Below are 20,424 nucleotides of genomic sequence, written 5' to 3'. Positions count from 1 at the left end.
TATGAGCCTTTGTACAGGAATGCGCACATGAGTGTAGGTGCCTGAAGCAGCCAGAAGAGGGCTACAGTTCCCCTGGAATTGGAGTTACAGGTGGTTGTGAACACTCTGAGGTGGATGCTGGGAACTGAACTCAAGTTCTCAACTGTTTGATGTCTCTCCAGCCCCATGATCTTTATAGCTTTCCAGATGGACTCACTACAAGTTGGGAACTTTGCATCACCAAAATGGGAATTCTTTTTCTGCCAGCGCTGGCTACGGTGCTCCTCCTGTTTGGGGGTTTCAGTGGATGGAACCTGTCATTATGTTATCTCTGCAAGCTCACCCCGAATGTTGAGACTTTGAAGACACCATTGTCAGGACGGTGGATGAACAGAGACCTGGGAAATGGGTGGAGGTCCTGAGAGAGGAAGCACATATTTCAGACTAAGAGGGCGAGAGGAGAAAGTGCTCGAAGGGCACTGTCTGTCTCTAAGCCCAGGTTCATGTCCTCCCTCCTCTAAGTTACTGACACAGACGCACCGGGGCCCCCACTTTCCCAGCATTCTAGAAGCTCAGGGGATAACCTATGTGATGGTCCTTGGGGGTACGCGCTGCTTGTTGATAACTCTTGCGTCCACCCAGGGCAGTCTGACTTGGGTTTTTACCATCTTTGATCAGAAGTCCAGAATTTACTGATTGCTGACTCCTTTCTGCAAACCCTTGGGTTTTTTTGAAGCACAGTTTATGAGGCAAAGTGATAGAATTTATGAGGAGAACTAGAAGTCCTTTATGGAACACTGAAGGCACAGACTGTAGGGACTTTGAGACATCTTCAATTGATATGCATTTCCCTGCGTGGTAGATCCGGAACAAGGTGGTGCTGTCTGGGCACTCAGGAACACTGTGTGATGCCCAGTGGCCCACTGCCATCACAGACATCAAAGGACCAGCTCTGTTCTACCCTGACTATAGGCTGGCAAGCACCTGGGTATTGCCAGATCACCCGGGACCTCTGTGAGGGCAGAGAGAATTGCCAGTGCCTTTCTTCAAAGGTCAGAGAGACATCAGGCATTGGGCACACGTTGTTATAGCAGATGGGGAACTTAGGTAACTTACTATCAGATAGTAACTTTGGCCTGGGAATCATGAGTTTTATTGAGTGTAGCTTGCCAGAAAGGCACTAGTTAGGCAATACATAATTAACACCACCCCACTACTCAACAGTACGGGCAGTTCACATCAGTTTCTTTTAGTTGTGACACTCTCAAAATCTCACATTTAAAAAGAAAACATAGAATTATTTATTCCCACTCATTCCCTGACCCTAGGTCCCCTGGTCCCCACTTTGCTTTGGGGAAATAAATGTCTGTGTGCTCTGTGTGCTCTGTGTGCTCTGTGTGCTCTGTGTGCTCTGTGTGCTCTGTGTGCTCTGTGTGCTCTGTGTGCTCTGTGTGCTCTGGGTTAATGTTTCCACTTCTTACCCAGTACCTTTCCTTGCCTCTGCATTGAGTACTTTGTTAAATTATTAGTAACTAAAAAGATACTAGTAACTCTTATATGTATACACAGACACTCATGCTTGAACTTGTGCCTCTACACTATTTAACTTATCTTTGAGACACTGTCTCACTATGTAGCCCTGATTGGCTTGGAACTCATGGGGCTTCGCCTGCTTCTCCTTCCTCAGAGCTGGGCTTCCAGGCTACCTGTACCAGCAAACCCAGCCTACTCCGGACTTTCTTTCTCACTCTATTTTTTCATTAATTAGTTCATTTACTCACTTTATGCCCTCCCTCCTCTACTTTCAGTCCCACCCTCACAAATCTCCCCCATCACCTCCCTCCCCTTCTCCTCCTCAGAGAAGGGGAAGCCCTTCTTAGGTACCTGCCCACCCAGGGACAGCAAGTAACAACAGGTCTAAGCATATCTTCTCTCACTGAGGCCCAACAAGAGACTGGCTAGGAAAAAGAGATTCAGTGACAGGCAACAGTTTTCAGAGACAGCCCCTGCTCCAATTGTTAGGGGACCAACATGAAGACCAAGCTGCACATCTCCTACAAATGGGGGGGGGGGGCGGCAGGTGGACCTAGATCCAGCTCCTGAATGCTCTTTGGTTGTTGCTTCAGTCTCTGTGAGCTCCCATGGGCTCATAGTTGACTCTATAGGTCTTCTTGTGGTGTCCTTGACCCCTCCAGCTTCCTCAGTCCTTTCCCTGATTCCTCCACAAGACTCCCCAAGCTCCATTTAAAGTTTAGCTGTACATCTCTGCATCTGTTTCTATCTGCTGCTGGATGAAGCCTCTCGGGAGTCAGTTATGGTAGGTTTCTGTCTGTAAGCATAGCAGAGTATCATTAATAGTGTCAGGGGTTGGTTCTCTCCCATGGGATGTGTCTCAAGTTGAGTCAGACATTGGTTGGCCATTCCCTCAATCTCTGCTCCATCTTTATCCCTGTGCATCTTGTAGATAGAACAAATTTGGGGTGGAAGGTTTTGTGGGTGGGTTGATATCTCTCTCCCTTCACTGGAAGTTCTGCCTAGCCACAGGAAGTGGCCACTTCAGTCTCTATATCCCCCTACTGCTAGGAGTCTCAGCTAGAGTCACCTCCAGGGAGCCTCCCCCAATTCAGGTCTTTGGCTAGTCCCAGAGATGTCCCCACCAATTCTGCTCTCTCTTCCAGCCCTCTCCCAAAACCCTCTCCTGCACCTGATCCCCATCCCTGTTCCCCTCCTCAGCTCCTTTAAATATTATGTTTTTATTTGAAAACCAAGAAACCAATAAGATTCTTAACAAAATAATACGTATACTATGCCACTCTAAAATTTAAAATAATCCTTACTATTTTAGATCATTTATTTTTTGGTCACATTTCTCCCTCTCAGGTTCTTGTAGTAGTTTGAATGAGAATGGCCTCCATAAGTCCATATGTTTAAATTCCTGGTCCCAGTAGTGGAACTGTTTAGATAGGATTAGGAGCTGTAGTCTTGCTGGAGGAAGTATGTCACTGGGGTGTGTATGTGTGACACACAGGAAGCTGGCCCACTAGCCCAGTCTTGCTTCTCTCTCTCTCTCTCTCTCTCTCTCTCTCTCTCTCTCTCTCTCTCTCTCTCTCTCTCTCTCTCTCTCTCTCTCTCTCTTTGCCTCTTGTGGATCAGAAGTGAACTCTCAGATACTGTTTCAGTACAGTGCCTGCCTACCTGTCTCTATGCTCCCTGCTATGATGGCCATGAACACTCTGAAACCGTGTGCAAGCCTCTGATTGAATGCTTCCTTCTACAATGCCTTGGTCCTGATGTTTCACCACAGTGACAGAATGGCAACTAAGACAGATATGTTTCTACTTTTTAATTCATGCTAATCTCTGCACAAGTCCAATTTTAGTATGTGCTGTCAAAGCAAGCAATGCATACCAGTGATACAAATTATGTTCAATGTAACCTTTCCAACGTGCATATATCATGCTTGGATCATACCCAGCCTCCTTTCAGAATAGTGTGAATATACAGAATGGGCTTCATGGATCTTTATTTGTTCTTATTCTGTGTTTATACTTTCCTTATTTAAATATTATAAAGTTACTTAAGGGGCTTTTGTTATATATCTGCTGAGGGTTTGTCTTTTAATGTTCATTGTAATACTAAGTGCTGACCTGGAGTCAGCACTTAGCCCCTGGGACCCATATTAATTCTGATTGGTGACTAAAGATGACAACAGCCAATAGCTGGGCAGAAGAGACATAGGTGGGGTTAAGGCTTCTGAGACTTGGACAGAGAAGGAAAAAGGAGAGAGAAGCCATCATGGAGTAGAAGAAAAATGTACAGGAGAGGAGAAAAGAGAGCAGCCATGGGCTAAGGGTCAAGAGAATGTGGCCCAGAGGGCTGCCTAATGGGAACTAAGAGTAACCCAAATGAAACATAGAAAGTAATAGTGGGGTTATTGGTAGGAAGGTAGATTCTAACAACATGGAGGATAGGCAGTTGCCTAGCTATTGAGCTGCCTAAGGCATATTTAAAAATATCAAGGCTGTGTGTGTTTTTCATTTGGGAACATAAATGGTCTAAGGCAGGTAGAAACCCCACACCAGGATTTATAATACTTATTGCTACATATATTCATCAATTTCTGGTCAATATTTTCTTACCTTATGGATCCTAGTGTTGCAGGTACACTTCACTTATATATGGAGGGATGAAAAAAGACTCTTAGTGTGCACTGGGCTCAGGTCAGGTGGTGTGTAAATAAATGCCTATTCACCCAGGTAGAGCATGGATATTAGACCAACAAGATGATTTCCCTCAATTTTTGCTTGGTGAGCCAATGAATTTACTGGGGGTTATTTAAAACAGCATGAGTGAGGGCTTGCTTATAGGAACACTGGTGAGTATTCATATGAAGATACATCGCCAGAGCCCGCCCCAGCATGTTTGAGTGCAGGGAACCATAGTAGAGTTGGCCCGGCTTAGCTGCCTTGAGAGGCATGCTCATAGGGTAGAGTCCATAACTCCTGGGGTACCATGTGCTTTCCAGTTCCTGAGAGACTTATGCTCTCCGTCAGGCAGTTAAACAGTCAAGCCTCTTTGTGTTTCTCTGTATGTTCCTTTGGAAGTAAAAAAAAACAAAAACAAAAACAAAAAAACATGGAAGGTTGACAGGACAGTTGGTCTTGGACATTAATCTTGTGTCCCCGTATAGCTCGCAAACGTTGTATCCTGGCAACTACAACTGTATTGATTTTGGCAATTGCCATTAATATTCTGCCTCTGATAAAGGTATATAAAGTCTGGTTGCTCTCGATAAAATTGTCACAGTCTCAGTTGGGCTGTGGCCTCTCCCACCTGAGTTTGATTTAATACCTTAGGCCATATCAGGTGACCTTGGCCCGGCATGTAATTGCAGAGGTTTACAGGGAAGGACTCATGAAGTGGAGGCTCCTTGCCCAACATGCAGGCAGTTCCACCAAGGAACCTCCTCTTCCCCAATAACCGTTTATGCTTAGGAACCTCATGGACCTTGTGACTTTCTGAGCTTCCCAAGTCTTCCAGGGGTTATAGGAGCTGTGTGTCTTGCTGAGCCCCCTTCCTCTGTCTAGGATGACATGTTTTCGTTCTGAGGAAGTAGGTACACACTGCACCTAGGCACAGAGGCCCCATCTATCTGGCAATTCCAGATTGTGTGAAGTTAACAATTACCACTAATTACCATAAGGCCTAACAATGTTTATGTTTATTTTGTGTAACTGGGTACTCTGAGCAGTGCGTGCAGTGTATATATAATTGTCACTTCTTGGTATTGAACTGATCTATTTATCCCTTCTTCTCCAATCCTTCCCGTCTCAGTTTTGGAGTGTAGCTACATCTGCTTACATCTTTTTTTCTACTTGCATGGGAGAGCTCTTTCCAGCCCTTCACTTTAGTGTTCCTGTGCTTTTTACTGGTGCGGTAAGGAAGGCGCACTTTCAGAAGGCGTTGGCACTGGAAAGCAGCCGTGGGAAAAGGCGAGGGGAAGGAGCTCAGCCTCCCATCACAAGGGTCAAACCTCTTGGTTCCTCAGACTTGGGGGAACAAAGCATTCCACTGTGCTGAACACCTGCCACTGTATGGTACACTACATTGTCTTGGGTTCTGCTTTGTGGGTCTATATAGGTTTATGGGGCTACAGACTTGGGGGCAAGTGTGATGGAATCCCAGAGATGTTCATTCACTGAAATTAGTGTTCTCCAAGGAAGCATGGATCCTCACAGTGATTGCTGTAGACAATGTTGTGGTATCTCAGCTGAGTAGGGGGTAGGGCAAGGCAACTCTTATAAAGGCAAACATTTCACTGGGGCTGGCTTACAGTTGCAGAGGTTCAGTCCATTATCATCATGCTGAGAAGCATGGCAGCATCCAGGCAGACATGGTGCTGGAGAAGGAGCTGAGAGTTCTACGTCCAGATCCACAGGCAGCAGGAAGTTCCTTCAGGCCTTCACATTTGGCCTCCAGCCAGAGAGGGGGTGGTGCTCCCATGGAGCTAGGACTGATGATTCTCAAAGGAATGGAGTCTCTTTGGGTGGGCAGAGTTTTGGCTAGTTTATTGGATTCTTTTTCCTACCTTTCTACACCACCCCTACCCCTCTCAGACCCCTAACACTAGGTATGAGAAAGAAGGTTAGAGGGGAAGGGGGGTGTAGACCTCATTAGACTACTTCCTGCTGATTAGGGGCAATGAGCTCCTTGGGGCAAACTTTATCTTCTTTGTCAGGTTATCTCCAACCAGGAACTAATTCAGCAATCAGCAAACAGAAAACGAACAGCAGCAGCAGCAGCAGCAGCAGCAAGGGGAGCATCCACTGCCACTGCAGGCCCTCTTGGGGCTCCCACATTTAAACCCTCTCAAGAGTCCCCAGAGTTCCAAATGTAAACTGTCTTCAGCTGGCAAAATCACACCCCTTCTAGAGCATGAGATAAATCAGTTAGCAGCCCCATACTACACACTTGAGATCGAAACAAAAACATATTCACCTAACATTTCTGTGTTTTTTAAAGAAACCAATTCTCACTACATCCTGGCTATGCTGTTTCCCTTTTCTTCTGCTGTGGAAAGCCCCCTGGTCATGACTCTTATGGCAAGCATTCCAGGTCTCCATGTTGTCTTAGTCACTGTTCTGTTGCTGTGAAGAGACACCATGGCCATGGCAACTCTTATAAAGGCAAAGATTTAATTGGGGCTGGATTATAGCTTCAGAGGTTCAGTCCATTACCATCATTGTGGGAAGCATGGCAGCACACAGGCAGACATGGTGCTAGATAAGGAGCTGAGAGTCCTACATCCAGATCTGCAGGCAGCAGGAAGTGAACTGCCTTGAGCTTCTGAGACCTCAAAGCCCACCACTTACTCATGGACCTCCTGCAACAAAGCCACACCTACCCCAAGAACACACCTTCCCTTTGGACCAATGGGGCCATTTTCTTTCACGTATATGTCTTAAGGAGTTAGCTTCCTTTCCTTGTTGCATTGCATGGCCATTCACTCCAGAATGTCATTGCTCACTCCTTTGCTGCTTCTTTGTGGAGGAGACAGCACTGTAGCTTCTACTTTGCCTTCTTTTGATCTTGCTGTTTCTTTTTATTTAAAAACATAGTTAATATTATTATTTTGTGTATGTGTGTGTGTGTGGTGGGCTATTGTGTGGGCACATACATGGGTGGAGAGCTTGCCTTGATTATTTTTATTTTGTGTAATTGGGTACTTGAGCAGTGTGACACACACACACACACACACACACACACACAATTGTTATTTTCTCTTATTGAGAGGAATATTTCCTCTTATTTCCTCCACATCTATGTTTTGAGAACATCTCTCACTAAAACTGAAGCATATCACTTTGACTAGGCTGTGGCCAATGAGTTTCTAGGACACTCCTGTTTGCCTCCTATCCCAAGATTGGATTTACATTCATATGACTTTTAAACGGGACTCTGGGGATCCAACCTCAGGTCTTTGTGTTAGTGTGGTGAGAGAGTGGAGCCATCTCCTGGGCTTTCTTGTTTTGTCAGTTTCCATTCCCTATCTAACCTTTTGCTCTGATGAAAGGTGAAGACCACAGGAGACTCCATACTGAGTGAACTAAAGCGTCCCAACTCACTAAAAGATCTTTATGATGAAGAATTAAAGACCAATGCTCAAGTTCTCAGTTATTTGATCGAAAGCTTTGGATTCCAGTGTGAGAAAGATAATTTCATTTCATGCATTAATTCGTTTGGGTTTTGATGTCTTAGGGCTTTAGATTGTCTTTAGATTTGTTCCTTGAGTTTTGGTTTTGTGAGACCCCAACTTAGAGCGTTTCTCCCTAGAAGGTAAAGCCCCTGGACGTTCCCCAAGCTTGTTTTCCCTGATCTCTAAAAATGCAGCCAGAAAGAAGCTCTTTGTTCTCTATAGCCAGCAAAAAGCCTTTTTGTTTCTGTGCCTTATAGCCAGAGATGCGATAATTGTAGGAAGACCTACAAGGACATAGAGATAGACACTGGAGAGGAGGCTGCAGCTCACTCTCCCCCCCCCCCAACACTTGCCAGAAAGGAGCTGTAGCCAACTCTCCTCCCAACTCCTCCCAACTCTTCCCAACTCTCCTCCCAACTCCTCCCAATTCCTCAGCTAGCTGTTAAAAGCCCCCTACTGTCACCGCTCGGGGTCGAACTCACCTGCCCTGCACGGGCTGAGGGTCTTCGTCCTCAGCTAGCTGATAATAAAATCTCTTACAGTTTGCATCAGGTGTGGTTTTCTCTCAGGACACTGGGGTGCTGACAGACGTGTCAGGAGTAACTGGCTGCCACCCTGGGAGACGTCCCAGGAGGTCTGAGGGAGTTCCAGGGACGCATGGAGATCTCCCATCGGGGTGCCAAGTGAAAGTGTGCTCACTGGGCCATCTGTTTCTGTTACTGGGTGCCAAGTGAGAGTGTGTTCACTAGGCCATCTGTTTGGGTTCTGGTCTCGGTTATTGTAGTCTTTTTGTGTGTATATATTGTTTGTTTCACTCTGACGATGGGGCAGACTATTAGCACTCCCTTTGGACTGACTCTCGAGCATTGGACTGAAATTAAGACTAAGACTCACAATCTGTCTGTAAATGTCAGAAAGATTTTGGAGAACTTTCTGCTCTACGGAATGGCCAGCTTTTGAGGTTGGTTGGCCACCAGAGGGCACTCTTGATTTGATTGCGATTTCTGCCATTAAACATGTTGTTATGCAGAGGGGGCCGAGGTCTCAACCAGATCAGGTGCCCTACATTCTCACCTGGGAAAATTTAGCACAGGAACCCCCCCCCCCCCCCATCCTGGTTGAAGCCTTGGGTTCAGAGGAACAAGCCGGGCTCCCGAGTCCTGGCTCTCTGCCACTCAGAGAAAAAAAAAAACTAAGATAAAAACGGCAGGGGCTGAACTGCAGCCCTCGGCTCCTCCCAGGATCTATCCAGAGATAGAAGAACCTCCAGAATGGTGTAACACCCCACCCCCATTTCCCCAACCGGTCCCCTCCCAGTCTCTCAACAGGGTGCCACTAGAGACGCAGGGGAGGGACCAGCTGCTAGAACCCTAAGCCGGCAAGCTTGGAGCCCAGAGGGACCAGACTCAACCACTGCCTTTATGTACTTATGGCCTTCCTCCAGCAGACCCTGGACAACTGCAGCCCCTTCAGTTCTGGCCTTTTTCCTCCTCTGATCTCTATAATTAGAAGACAAATCACGCCCCCTTCTCTAAAAACCCCTCTAGCCTTACTAATCTAATGGAATCTCTCATGTTCTCTCATCAGCCCACTTGGGATGATTGTCAGCAGCTTTTACAGGTTCTTTTCACCACAGAGGAGAAGGAAAGGATTCTGCTAGAGGCAAGAAAGAACGTGTTGGGGGCCAATGGATGGCCGACACAACTTCCGAATGAAATAGATGCAGGCTTCCATCTGACACGTCCTGACTGGGACCCTAACAGGTCTGAAGGTAGGGAGCGGTTGACAGTTTTCCACCAGGCTCTGGTAGCAGGACTGAGAGAAGCTGGCAGGTGCCTCACCAATTTGGCCAAGGTAAGAGAGATCCTACAAGAGGAAAAGGAGCCCCCAGCAGTGTTTTTTAGAGTGCCTCTTAGAAACATACAGGCGTTACACTCCCTTTGACCCTACATCAGAGGCCAACAGGCGGTGGCCATGGCTTTCATCGGGCAGTCTGCTTCTGCCATTAGGAGAAGATTACAGTGTCTAGAGAGTCTGCAAACATTATCTTTGCAAGATCTGGTTAAGGAGGCAGAGAAAGTGTACCATAAGAGAGAGACTGAAGAAGAAAAAAGAGAAAGAGAAAAGAGAGAGGTTGAAGAAAGACAAAGTAGACGAGATAGAAGGCTGAAAAGAAATTTAACTAAGGTTTTGGCTGCATTCACAGGTGATAAGGAGGTATCTAGAAAAGGGGGAGGGAGTAGACAGACAGGGTACCTGGGCAACACAGGGCCGAAGAGACCTCAAAACTCCAGAAGACCTTCACGATCACCTCTAGATAAGGATCAATGTGCATACTGTAAAGAAAAGGGACACTGGGCAAGAGACTGCCCCCCCAAAAAGACAGACATCAGACCGCCCAAGGTCCTTACCCTAGAGGATGATGACTAGGGGAGACAGGGCTCAGACCCCCTCCCCGAGCCTAGGGTAACCTTAACTGTGGAAGAGACCCCCACAGATTTCCTTGTTGATACTGGAGCAGAGTTTTCAGTCCTGACAGAGCCACTGGAGACATTGAGGAACAAGAAAACCGTAGTAATCGGGGCTACTGGTCAGAAACCATACTATTGGACCACTGATAAAAAAGTTGATTTAAGAAGAAGCCAAATATCTCATTCCTTCCTCGTCATTCCTAAATGCCCCACCCCATTGTTGGGGAGAGACTTACTATCAAAATTTAAAACCCAAATAAGCTTCTCTTCGGAAGGAACTTCAGTCTCTTGGCAAGCCCCTATCTCTATAATTTTAGCTTTAAAATTAGAAGAAGAATATAGATTACATGAGCCTCAAGCCCCATCGAGAAAAGTACTAGAAGAGACCTGGTTAGAGAGATATCCTCAAGCCTGGGAAGAGACTGGAGGTATGGGAAAGGCAAAGAGGGTGACCCCCCTCGTTGTGATGCTAAAAACTGGTGCGACTCCTATCGGAGTACAACAATACCCCATGAGCAAAGAGGCCCAAGAGGGCATCAGACCTCACATTCAAAGGCTCATAGAACTGGGTGTTTTGGTCCCTTGTCAGTCTCCCTGGAATACTCCATTGCTACCAGTTAAAAAGCCAGGCACTAATGATTATCGGCCAGTACAAGACTTAAGAGAAGTAAACAAAAGAGTACAAGATATTCATCCTACTGTCCCTAACCCCTACAATCTACTCAGTTTCTCCCCCCTGACAGACAATGGTATACAGTACTGGTCCTGAAGGGCGCATTCTTCTGCCTAAAACTACATCCCATGAGTCAGGTAATCTTTGCTTTCGAGTGGAGAGACCCAGATTCAGGACAGGCTGGACAACTAACTTGCATACGTTTGCCTCAAGGATTCAAGAATTCTCCTACTTTCTTTGATGAGGCCCTACACCGGGACTTGGCGTTGTTCAGATCAGAAAACTCCCAGATTTCTCTCCTTCAGTATGTTGATGACCTGCTTCTTGCTGCCACCACTGAGCAAGAGTGCAGACTGGGAACTAAGAAATTACTGGCAGAATTGAGTGAGTTGGGATACAAGGCATTCGCTAAAAAAGCCCAGATTTGCCAGACAGAAGTAACCTATTTGGGTTATACTCTCAGGGGAGGGAAACAGTGGCTGACAGAAGCTCGGAAGAAGACTGTGACTCAAATCCCCATCCCAACAACCTCAAAGCAGGTGAGGGAATTTCTGGGCATGGCTGGGTTTTATAGGCTCTAGATCCCAGGCTTTGCCACCCTGGCAGCCCTACTATACCCCCTTACTAAAGAGACTGGGACTCTCTCATAGCCCCCCATACACCAGGAGGCCTTTAAAGAGATTAAAAAGGCCTTGCTTAATACACTAGTCCTAGCCCTGCCGGACCTGACCAAGCCTTTCACTCTCTATGTAGATGAAAGAACAGGAATAGCGAGAGGGGTCCTGACACAAATTCTGGGGCCATAGAAATGACCTGTGGCCTACTTGTCAAAAAAATTAGACCCAGTGGTCAGTGGATGGCCATCTTGCTTAAAAGCTATCATTGCTGTGTGGCCTCCCTTCCACCCAGCCTGGAACCTGCCTGCTCAAGGGTGGAGCTACCGGCTCATTCGTCCTGCCACGCCCACTGCTGGAACCTGCCTTTGCTGCCTGGAGGCACACACGTGTTCGTCCTGCTACTGGACCCTGAGTTACTTGGCGGGAAATTGGGTTTCCTCCCCCTTCCTTTATAAACTGAGTGTCTGGAATTAGTAAAATTGAGCCTCGATCAGAACTTGTTGTCCTGGCTCCATTCTTTTCTTCCGCCCCGTCTAGTTTCCTCTCTTTTCAGCCTGAACTGCCTTTTTCAGTTGAACCATTCGTGTTGTGGACCGCGGGCGGGCCGCAACAGTTGGCGCCAGAACTGGGACCTGAAGAATGGCAGAGGGATGTTAAGAGAAACGACTGCTGTGTGGAGCTCCACAAGAAAGGAAAGAATGAATATTCGTATCGGAGGAGCATCGGAGCAACGGACAGGTACACATGCTAGCGCTAGCCTAAAAAATTTCAGTTTTGTAAAGTGTTGCTGAGGATGCGGTAGGATACGAATCAAGTTTGAAGCAGTGCTGACCCAACACTGTTTCTGCTTGGGGTCAGCAGTTCGTTAATCGGAACTAGATACGGAGACAGGCGGTGTGCCGCAGCTTTTTAGAAAACTGCTTAGGTGGAAGAAGGAAGGGTTCAAAGTCAGAAATTTTTTAGATAAGATAGATAGCTGTTGTCCATGGTTCAAAGAAGAAGAAACGATAGATTGTGGAACCTGGGAGAAAGTTGGTGAGGCCCTGAAGCGAGTTAGAGTTTGAGATTAAGCTTCAGAGGCTGAGTCTCTTAAGATATTTCTAGTTTAGATAATGATTAATGTGGTTCCTATCCTAAATAGTAAAATTTAAGATAAGATATAAAGCAATGCCTCTTTATTAAAGCGTTAAAGCTTGCTTTAATAGGTATTCATAGGTATTAATTGATATCCAAACTTCGTAATATGATAGTAATGCTTCTAATATTGATTTTAACAGTGTTAAATTGTTTTAAACATAGGTTTTGCTTTCCCAAAGTTGTAGATATTATCCTAACCTTGCACAAAAACTTAAAAATTATGGTTAAAACTGCCATTGTTCCATTGACTGCAGCTTGCAGTTTGATTGCAAATTTAAGATTAATGCTCAGATTAAAAAGTATTTTACCTTTGAGTCAATACAGGGCTCTGGGCAGCCCCAGAACGGCTTGTGGCCCTTTCTTTTGTTTTGCAAACAATGCCTAAAAAAGTTTTTCCCTGTGTTCAAGAAAATTTCTTTTTAACAGTGTTACAGATCTATTCAGATGTTTAAAATAATGCTTAAATTCAAAGATTTTTGCTTCTAGTAAACTGGTAATCACTAGAAAATTTTGCCTCTACGTATGGCTAATATAGCTTTACATTATGTAAGAAAAATGTTTATTGTTTCTGCTTCTTTACAAGAAGCCAAAAGTTTTAATCTTTCAGTATATATTGTTTCCTAAGTGGAAAGTATTTTATTAACTAATGCTTCTCAAGGGAAGTTTACCTTAAATCCTTGCTTGTCATTTTTCCAGTTTAGACTAGCTTCTAGCCTTTTAACTTTATGGCAATAGTACATCAGAGACTGTATATTCAGACTTAGTAAAATTAGTCATTTAATAGAGTCATAATGATTTTTCACTCTTCTTCAGTGTGACCAGCCATTCTAACTCAATCTTAGACTGGTCTAATATTCAGTTCAATTATTAGAGATTCCTATATTCTAAATTACCTAGCAAAGTTAATTCAGAGCATTTCCCCCAAGGTCACCAAAGGCTCATCTTGCCTTTACCTTATTTGTCCTAAACTTTTTGCAAACTGACATTAAAGGTCAGTCTGCAGCGGAACGCCACTGGCACCCAGTTACTTCTAATTCTTATGCATTGGTAAAATGGAAGGACGCCCTGACTAATAAATGGAAGGGTCCAGATCCAGTTCTAATCTGGGGAAGAGGCTCGGTTTGTGTTTTTTCACGAGATGAAGATGAAGCACGATGGCTACCAGAGAGATTAATTCGTCAGGTAAACACAGATTCTGTCTCTCCTCGTAAGTATCATTCTAAAGACTAAAATTCCTCTTGTGCTGGGAGTGGAAGCTCTCAGAAAAAATTGTTTTCCTCTGAGCCAATTCCCCTACAAGAGGCTAGAGACTAGCCTTAGCTTTAAAATTTGCATCTAAATAAAGTACCTTGACTTCTCCGAACAGAAAATTTACATTGCTACACTCTCATTGTTTAGAATTCTTCCTTCTCTCAAGCAGGTCAATCTACATTCTCCGGTTCTCCACCCCTACGAGCAAACAGGTGGTATTGCTAATCTCCCTTCCAAAGACATCCCAGAATGTGGCTTTTCAGTCTAGAGAAGATTTAGATTTAACAGGAGAGCTAGGGAAGTAGAAATTTCATATATATTTACAAAGATTAGTTCTTATTTTGATAGATATAGGCTTAGTCCCTTAGCTGGCCTCTGGCTTTTCACCCTTGCTGTTACTGCAAGGTGTCCTTAGTTCCTCAGGCTACTGGGAATAACAGGGATGAAGAGGAAAGACTTTCAGCTCCTATTTTAACCAAAATTAACGGTGTTAATACTGACATAATTCTTGTCTAGGCCTTGCTAAATCTGAGGTTGACAAGTCTCATATAGAGACCTCGCAATAACTCAGAATTGCGCTACTGATTCATAATCATATGAATACGGTATGGGTACTGCTTGGCGCAGGAGATTACTGCGGAGGGAAGGTCCAGCTTGACCGTTTCTGAGTTCCCTGTGCGACACACCTGATTTGAAGGAGGTTGGTATCTGACTCCAGCTAAAAGCCAAAAATACTTAAGGCTCTGCCTCCCCTCCCCAAAAGATACCAAGAGCCACAGATGTGAGTTGTTACAATGCTCACGGGAGGAATCAGGTCAATGTCCACCCAAGTCAAGGTTAAAGGCCCACTCATCTATGGATGAAAAGAATCATTTGATCACCTCTGTTAAGCATTGCCTATTTAAACTTAATTAATAGGGGGGAGAGAAATTGGAGACCTTGCTGTCGTAAGGGCAAGCCCTTCACTGCCTCCCACCCAAAAAATAAAAAAGCCAAATTGGCCTTGTACTAGGAGCCAGCCAGTCTTAACCCCTTCTCCCTGTCCCCCTGCCTGTCACCCAAAATTGCGGATAATTATCAGCTCAGTGTTATTCTAAAATCGTTTAGTTAAACTCAGCCAGGGTTTCAACGCCCTACTTAAAATGTAAACAGGTAGCTACCTATTCAGCACTAATTAGCATTATAAAGTCAGAGCCTACAGCCCAGCGCTGCTATTCAGTCAGTGCTTTAAAGACAGTCTTAGCCAGATACAGTTTACCATTAGAAAAGTTAGGGAATCCCACGGAAATAAGTTTTTTCTTTAGCCCTAGGAACTCAGGCAGAATTATTGAACATAGATAATTTTTCTGCCACAGGCCACCCCCTTTTTTATTTTTGTTTTGTTATCTAATGGGGGGAAATGTGGCCTCCCTTCCCCCCAGCCTGGAACCTGCCTGCTCAAGGGTGGAGCTACCAGCTCATTCGTCCTGCCACGCCCACTGCTGGAACCTGCCTTTGCTGCCTGGAGGCACACACGTGTTCGTCCTGCTACTGGACCCTGAGTTACTTGGCGGGAAATTGGGTTTCCTCCCCCTTCCTTTATAAACTGAGTGTCTGGAATTAGTAAAATTGAGCCTCGATCAGAACTTGTTGTCCTGGCTCCATTCTTTTCTTCCGCCCCGTCTAGTTTCCTCTCTTTTCAGCCTGAACTGCCTTTTTCAGTTGAACCGTTCATGTTGTGGACCGCAGGCGGGCCGCAACACTGCTATGGCACTACTTCTCAAAGATGCTGACAAACTAACTCTAGTCAATGAACTATAGTAGTAGCCCCCCATGCCTTAGAAAGCATTGTTAGACAACCGCCTGATCGCTGGATGACTAATGCTCGCATGACCCATTATCAGAGTCTCTTACTGACTGAGAGAGTGCAGTTTGCACCCCCTGCTATCCTGAATCCTGCCACTTTGCTGCCAGAAGCTGGAAGCCGACGACTCCCTACCAGTGCACCAGTGTATGGACATCCTGGCAGAAGAAACCGGAACTAGGAAAGACCTCACTGACCAGCCATGGCCAGGCTGCCCCAACTGGTGCATGGATGGCAGCAGCTTTTTGGTTGAAGGAAAGCGAAAAGCGGGGCAGCAGTGGTCAACGGAAAACAAACCATCTGGGCCAGCAGCTTGCCTAAAGAGACGACAGACCAGAGAGCAGAGCTAATCACACTCACCCAAGCCTTGCAGCTGGCAGAACAGAAGAACATCAATATCTACACAGATAGCAGGTATGCTTTCGCTACCACTCACATACATGGGGCAATCTATAGGCAAGGAGGGTTACTCACATCTGCTGGGAAAGATATTGAAAATAAAGAAGAAATCTTGAGCCTATTAGAAGCCATACACTTGCCAAAAAAACTGGCCATCATACATTGCCCTGGTCACCAGAAAGGCCATGATGCCATAGCGAAAGGAAATCAGATGGCTGACCAGGCTGCCAAACAGGCAGCCCAAAGAGCTATGATCCTCATAGCTAGAGAGAAAAATAAAGAACTTAAAGACCGTTATGAACTCAAAGACGCAGGCTTTGACTACACTCCAGAAGATCAGGAACTAATAGGCAAAATACCTGAGATATATGGGTATACTCCCCAGGGAGTGGCTAAAACCCAAGATGGTTGCTCGGTCCTGCCCACCAGAGAAGGGCAACAATATGTAGCCAATCTACACCGGCTCACACACTTTGAAACTAAGAAGCTCAAAGAAATTGTTAAGAACTCAAACTACTATGTTATAAAACTGTCCAATGTTGCCCAGGAGATTGTTAATAAATGCCAAGCCTGTGCCCTCACCAATGCCGGGCACAACAAGGGCCAGGCACCACAAGAACGCCCCCGGAAGGTGGCTAAGAGGTGACTGGCCAGGGGCATACTGAAAAGTAAATTTTACTGAAGTTAAACCAGCCAAGTACGGTAATAAATATCTATTAGTTTTTATAGACACTTTTTCAGGGTGAGAGACCACCAATGTCATGACAAAGAAGATATTAGAGAAAATTTTCCCAAGATTTGGCATCCCTAAGGTACTCTCGTCAAACAATGGCCCCTCCTTCGTTGCCCAGGTAAGTCAAGGGTTAGCCAGACAATTGGGGATTGATTGGAAGTTACATTGTGCTTATAGACCCCAGAGTTCAAGACAGGTAGAGCGGGTAAATAGAACATTAAAAGAAACCTTAACTAAATTGGCTTTAGAGACCAGCGGAAAAGATTGGACAGCTCTCCTTCCCTTCACCTGAGTACAGAACACCCCTGGGAAATTTAAACTTACACCCTTTAAACTCCTCCATGGGGGACCACCCCCCTTAACAGAAGCAGGGGGAATGTGTGACCCTGATGTTCCTTTTTCCCAACCCCTGCTAGCTCACTTGAAGGCCCTAGAACTGGTCAGAGAAGACGCCTAAAAATTGCTGAAAAAAAAAAACAAAAAACGTACGAACCAGGAACCTCCTCCCTCCCTCCTACCACTGATGAGAGACTCTCTAGTCTCATTCCAGGGGCTTCTGAGGCTCTCAATGTTACAGATCCTAAAGCACGACCTCATGTTGGCTTTGTTTGACAGCTGGGCCAGAGGTTTAATTTTTCTAGTTCTAAGATTAGAACTATGTACTAGAAGGAGTGGGGAATGTGAGTCCCCGACTTAGAGTGTTTCTCCCTGGAGGGTAAAGCCCCTGGACGGTCCCCAAGCTTGTTTTCCCTGATCTCTAAAAATACAGCTAGAAAGAAGCTCTTTGTTCTCTATAGCCAGCAAAAAGCCTTTTTGTTTCTGTGCCTTACAGCCAGAGATGCGATAATTGTAGGAAGACCTACAAGGACATAGAGATAGACACTGGAGAGGAGGCTGCAGCTCACACACACACACACACACACACACACACACACACACACACACGCGCCAGAAAGGAGCTGTAGCCAACTCTCCTCCCAACTCTTCCCAACTCCTCCCAATTCCTCAGCTAGCTGTTAAAAGTCCCCTATTATCACCGCTTGGGGTCAAACTCCCCTGCCCTGCACGGGCAGACGGTCTTCGTCCTCAGCTAGCTGATAATAAAACCTCTTGCAGTTTGCATCAGGTGTGGTTTTCTCTCGGGACACTAGGGTGCTGGCCAGCTCATCCCGGGACTTGAGTGGAGGCCCAGCTTCAGGGGTCTTACAGTTTCAGACTTTAATTTCTCTCTAGACATTTGGTAAGGAGGGCCTAGAGCTCAGTGGGCCAGAGCTCTTGCTGCTCTCCCAAGAACTCAGGTTTGGTTCCCAGGACCCACATCAGGCAGCTCACAACTGCTTCAGAATTAGGGAACCTGATGCCCTCTTTTTGCCTCTGCAGGCACCCACACACACTAGAGTACACAGCACACACATAAACAACAACAACCACCTCCCTTTGGCCTGTATTGACATCCCTCCAGCTGATGAGATTACAAGAGATTTCAGTGAAGCAAAGCTCTCTGTGCATGAAGAAGCCAGAAAGATGCCTACTTAGAAATAATAAGGTAAGAAGATGCATCTAAAAGATGCTATTGGATCAATAGGATGATTTTTGTCAAATTTGGGTCCATATCAGGAAACAAAAGGAATGGATTTTGCTTAGTTAACATCATGCCCAAAAGACGCCTGTGGAGGAAAGGGTTTCTTTCAGCTTAAGCTTGTAGTCTGAGAGAAGTGTTATGCCCAGTTCACAAGAGCCCCAAGAGACCACCAGGGACCACAACTCTGATGCAAGCACATGAGAGTCTTTATTCAAGTTCGAGCCTGGGCTACAAACCTTCCTGATGGAACAGAAAAGAGAGTGACTCCTAGCTCTAGGTAAAGGGGTTTATAAAGGGGGAAAAAAACACAATCGGGGGGTTCTAAGCCTTGGCATTACATGAGAGGGTAAAAGAATGTTGGTCTCTTTCCCAGAGCCCAAAAGGTGGGGATGATTTCACTTCAAGGACATCAGACAGTAGCTTTCTACATAGTAGTTTAAAATAGAGTTTGGAGGTCAAGATGGAATCTGTCCTGCTGTTTTTTGTTTGTTTGTTTGTTTTTGTTTTTTTCCATTGGCCATGTGTCTCTAAGGACAAGTTAAGTCAGGATAGAGTCTTAAGAACAAAATGGAGTTTATTCTGCTACTTCAGTCTCTTCAGAAGCTAGGGTAGGAACTCAATGCAGGAACTGGAGCATAAGCAATGGAGGAACACTACTTACTGGCTTACTCAGCCTCCTTTCTTATATAACCCAGGGCATGCTTTCAGGGGTGGCCCCACCCACAGTGATCTGGACCCTCCCACCTCAGTCATTAATCAAGAAAGTGCCCCACAGGCTTGCCTACAGGCCAGCTTTCCAGAGGTTATTTTCTCAATCAAGATTTCTCTTCCTGGGCTGGAGAGGTGGCTCAGCGGTTAAGAGCACTGACTGCTCTTCCACAGGTCCCGAGTTCAATTCCCATCAACCACACAGTGGCTCACAACGATCTGTAATGGGATCTGATGCCCTCTTCTGGTGTGTCTGAAGATAGAGACAGTGTACTCACATACATGAAATAAATAAATCTTAAAAAAATTCATCTTCCTAGATATGACTAGAATTGTGTCAAGTTGAAAGAAACCAACCAGCCCAGATTGTCATGTACCTAAAGCAGTGTACAGAGTATAAAAGGGTGATCTTACATTTCAGTATTGTACATATGCACAGAAATTTGAGACTGTCAGTGAATAAAGACATGCTTTTTTTTTTTTTTTTTTTTTTTTTTTTTTTTTTTTTTTGGTTTTTCGATACAGGGTTTCTCTGTAGCCCTGGCTGTCCTGGAACTCACTCTGTAGACCAGGCTGGCCTCGAACTCAGAAATCCACCTGCCTCTGCCTCCCAAATGCTGGGATTAAAGGCGTGCACCATCATGCCCGGGTTGGCTCTTGGTGGTAAGGATTCATCGTATCTTTTAGCTATTTTTATTAATAAATTGCATGTGTCTGTCTTGATTTTTTTAAACTGTCATAGTTATAAAGGGAGGAGCTCATACTTACTAATCACAGTGGTTGCATTTATACATCTCATTTTGGCATATTTATGATGTATCTGATTTGTCCATAATTGTTATACCTCTGCAACCATTATTACCATGCAAAACCATGTGTGTTATTATAGATTATAGCCTAAAAGATGTTGTCATGTTTTAAAATTACACAGATCAACTACTCTTTTATGTTAAGAGATGTAAGGAAATTTTAAAGTTATTTTCTTCCAGAATTATTCTTTAAGATTTTTTTTTTTATCTTTTGAGATAGATGTTAAAGATAAATGTAATTGTTTTAGATTTTAAGAATTTAGATTATGCCATTTGAAGTTGTGTTTGGAAGAGGGAGTAGGGACCATAGTCTAACTCTCAGGAGCACAGTCAATAAGGTCACATGATTGATAAACTTCTACCCATTACTAATTTCTGGTAGATTTTTAAAAGGCTTGCAGTGACCAGGAAGTATGGACTCAGGATATTTATTTCCAGGCAAGGGAGAAGGTGAGTGTAGTAAGCAGAACTTTGCAGAGCTTGTCCATGTTTTCTGGAGTTTGAAGAGCTTATCATGTTCTTCCCT

Source organism: Mus caroli, unplaced genomic scaffold (assembly GCF_978045245.1).
Source record: "Mus caroli unplaced genomic scaffold, Mus_caroli_1 scaffold_12, whole genome shotgun sequence".
NCBI classification, from domain to species: Eukaryota; Metazoa; Chordata; class Mammalia; order Rodentia; family Muridae; genus Mus; species Mus caroli.
The sequence above is the reverse complement of the archived record's forward strand: the minus strand, read 5'-3'. Positions refer to the sequence as shown.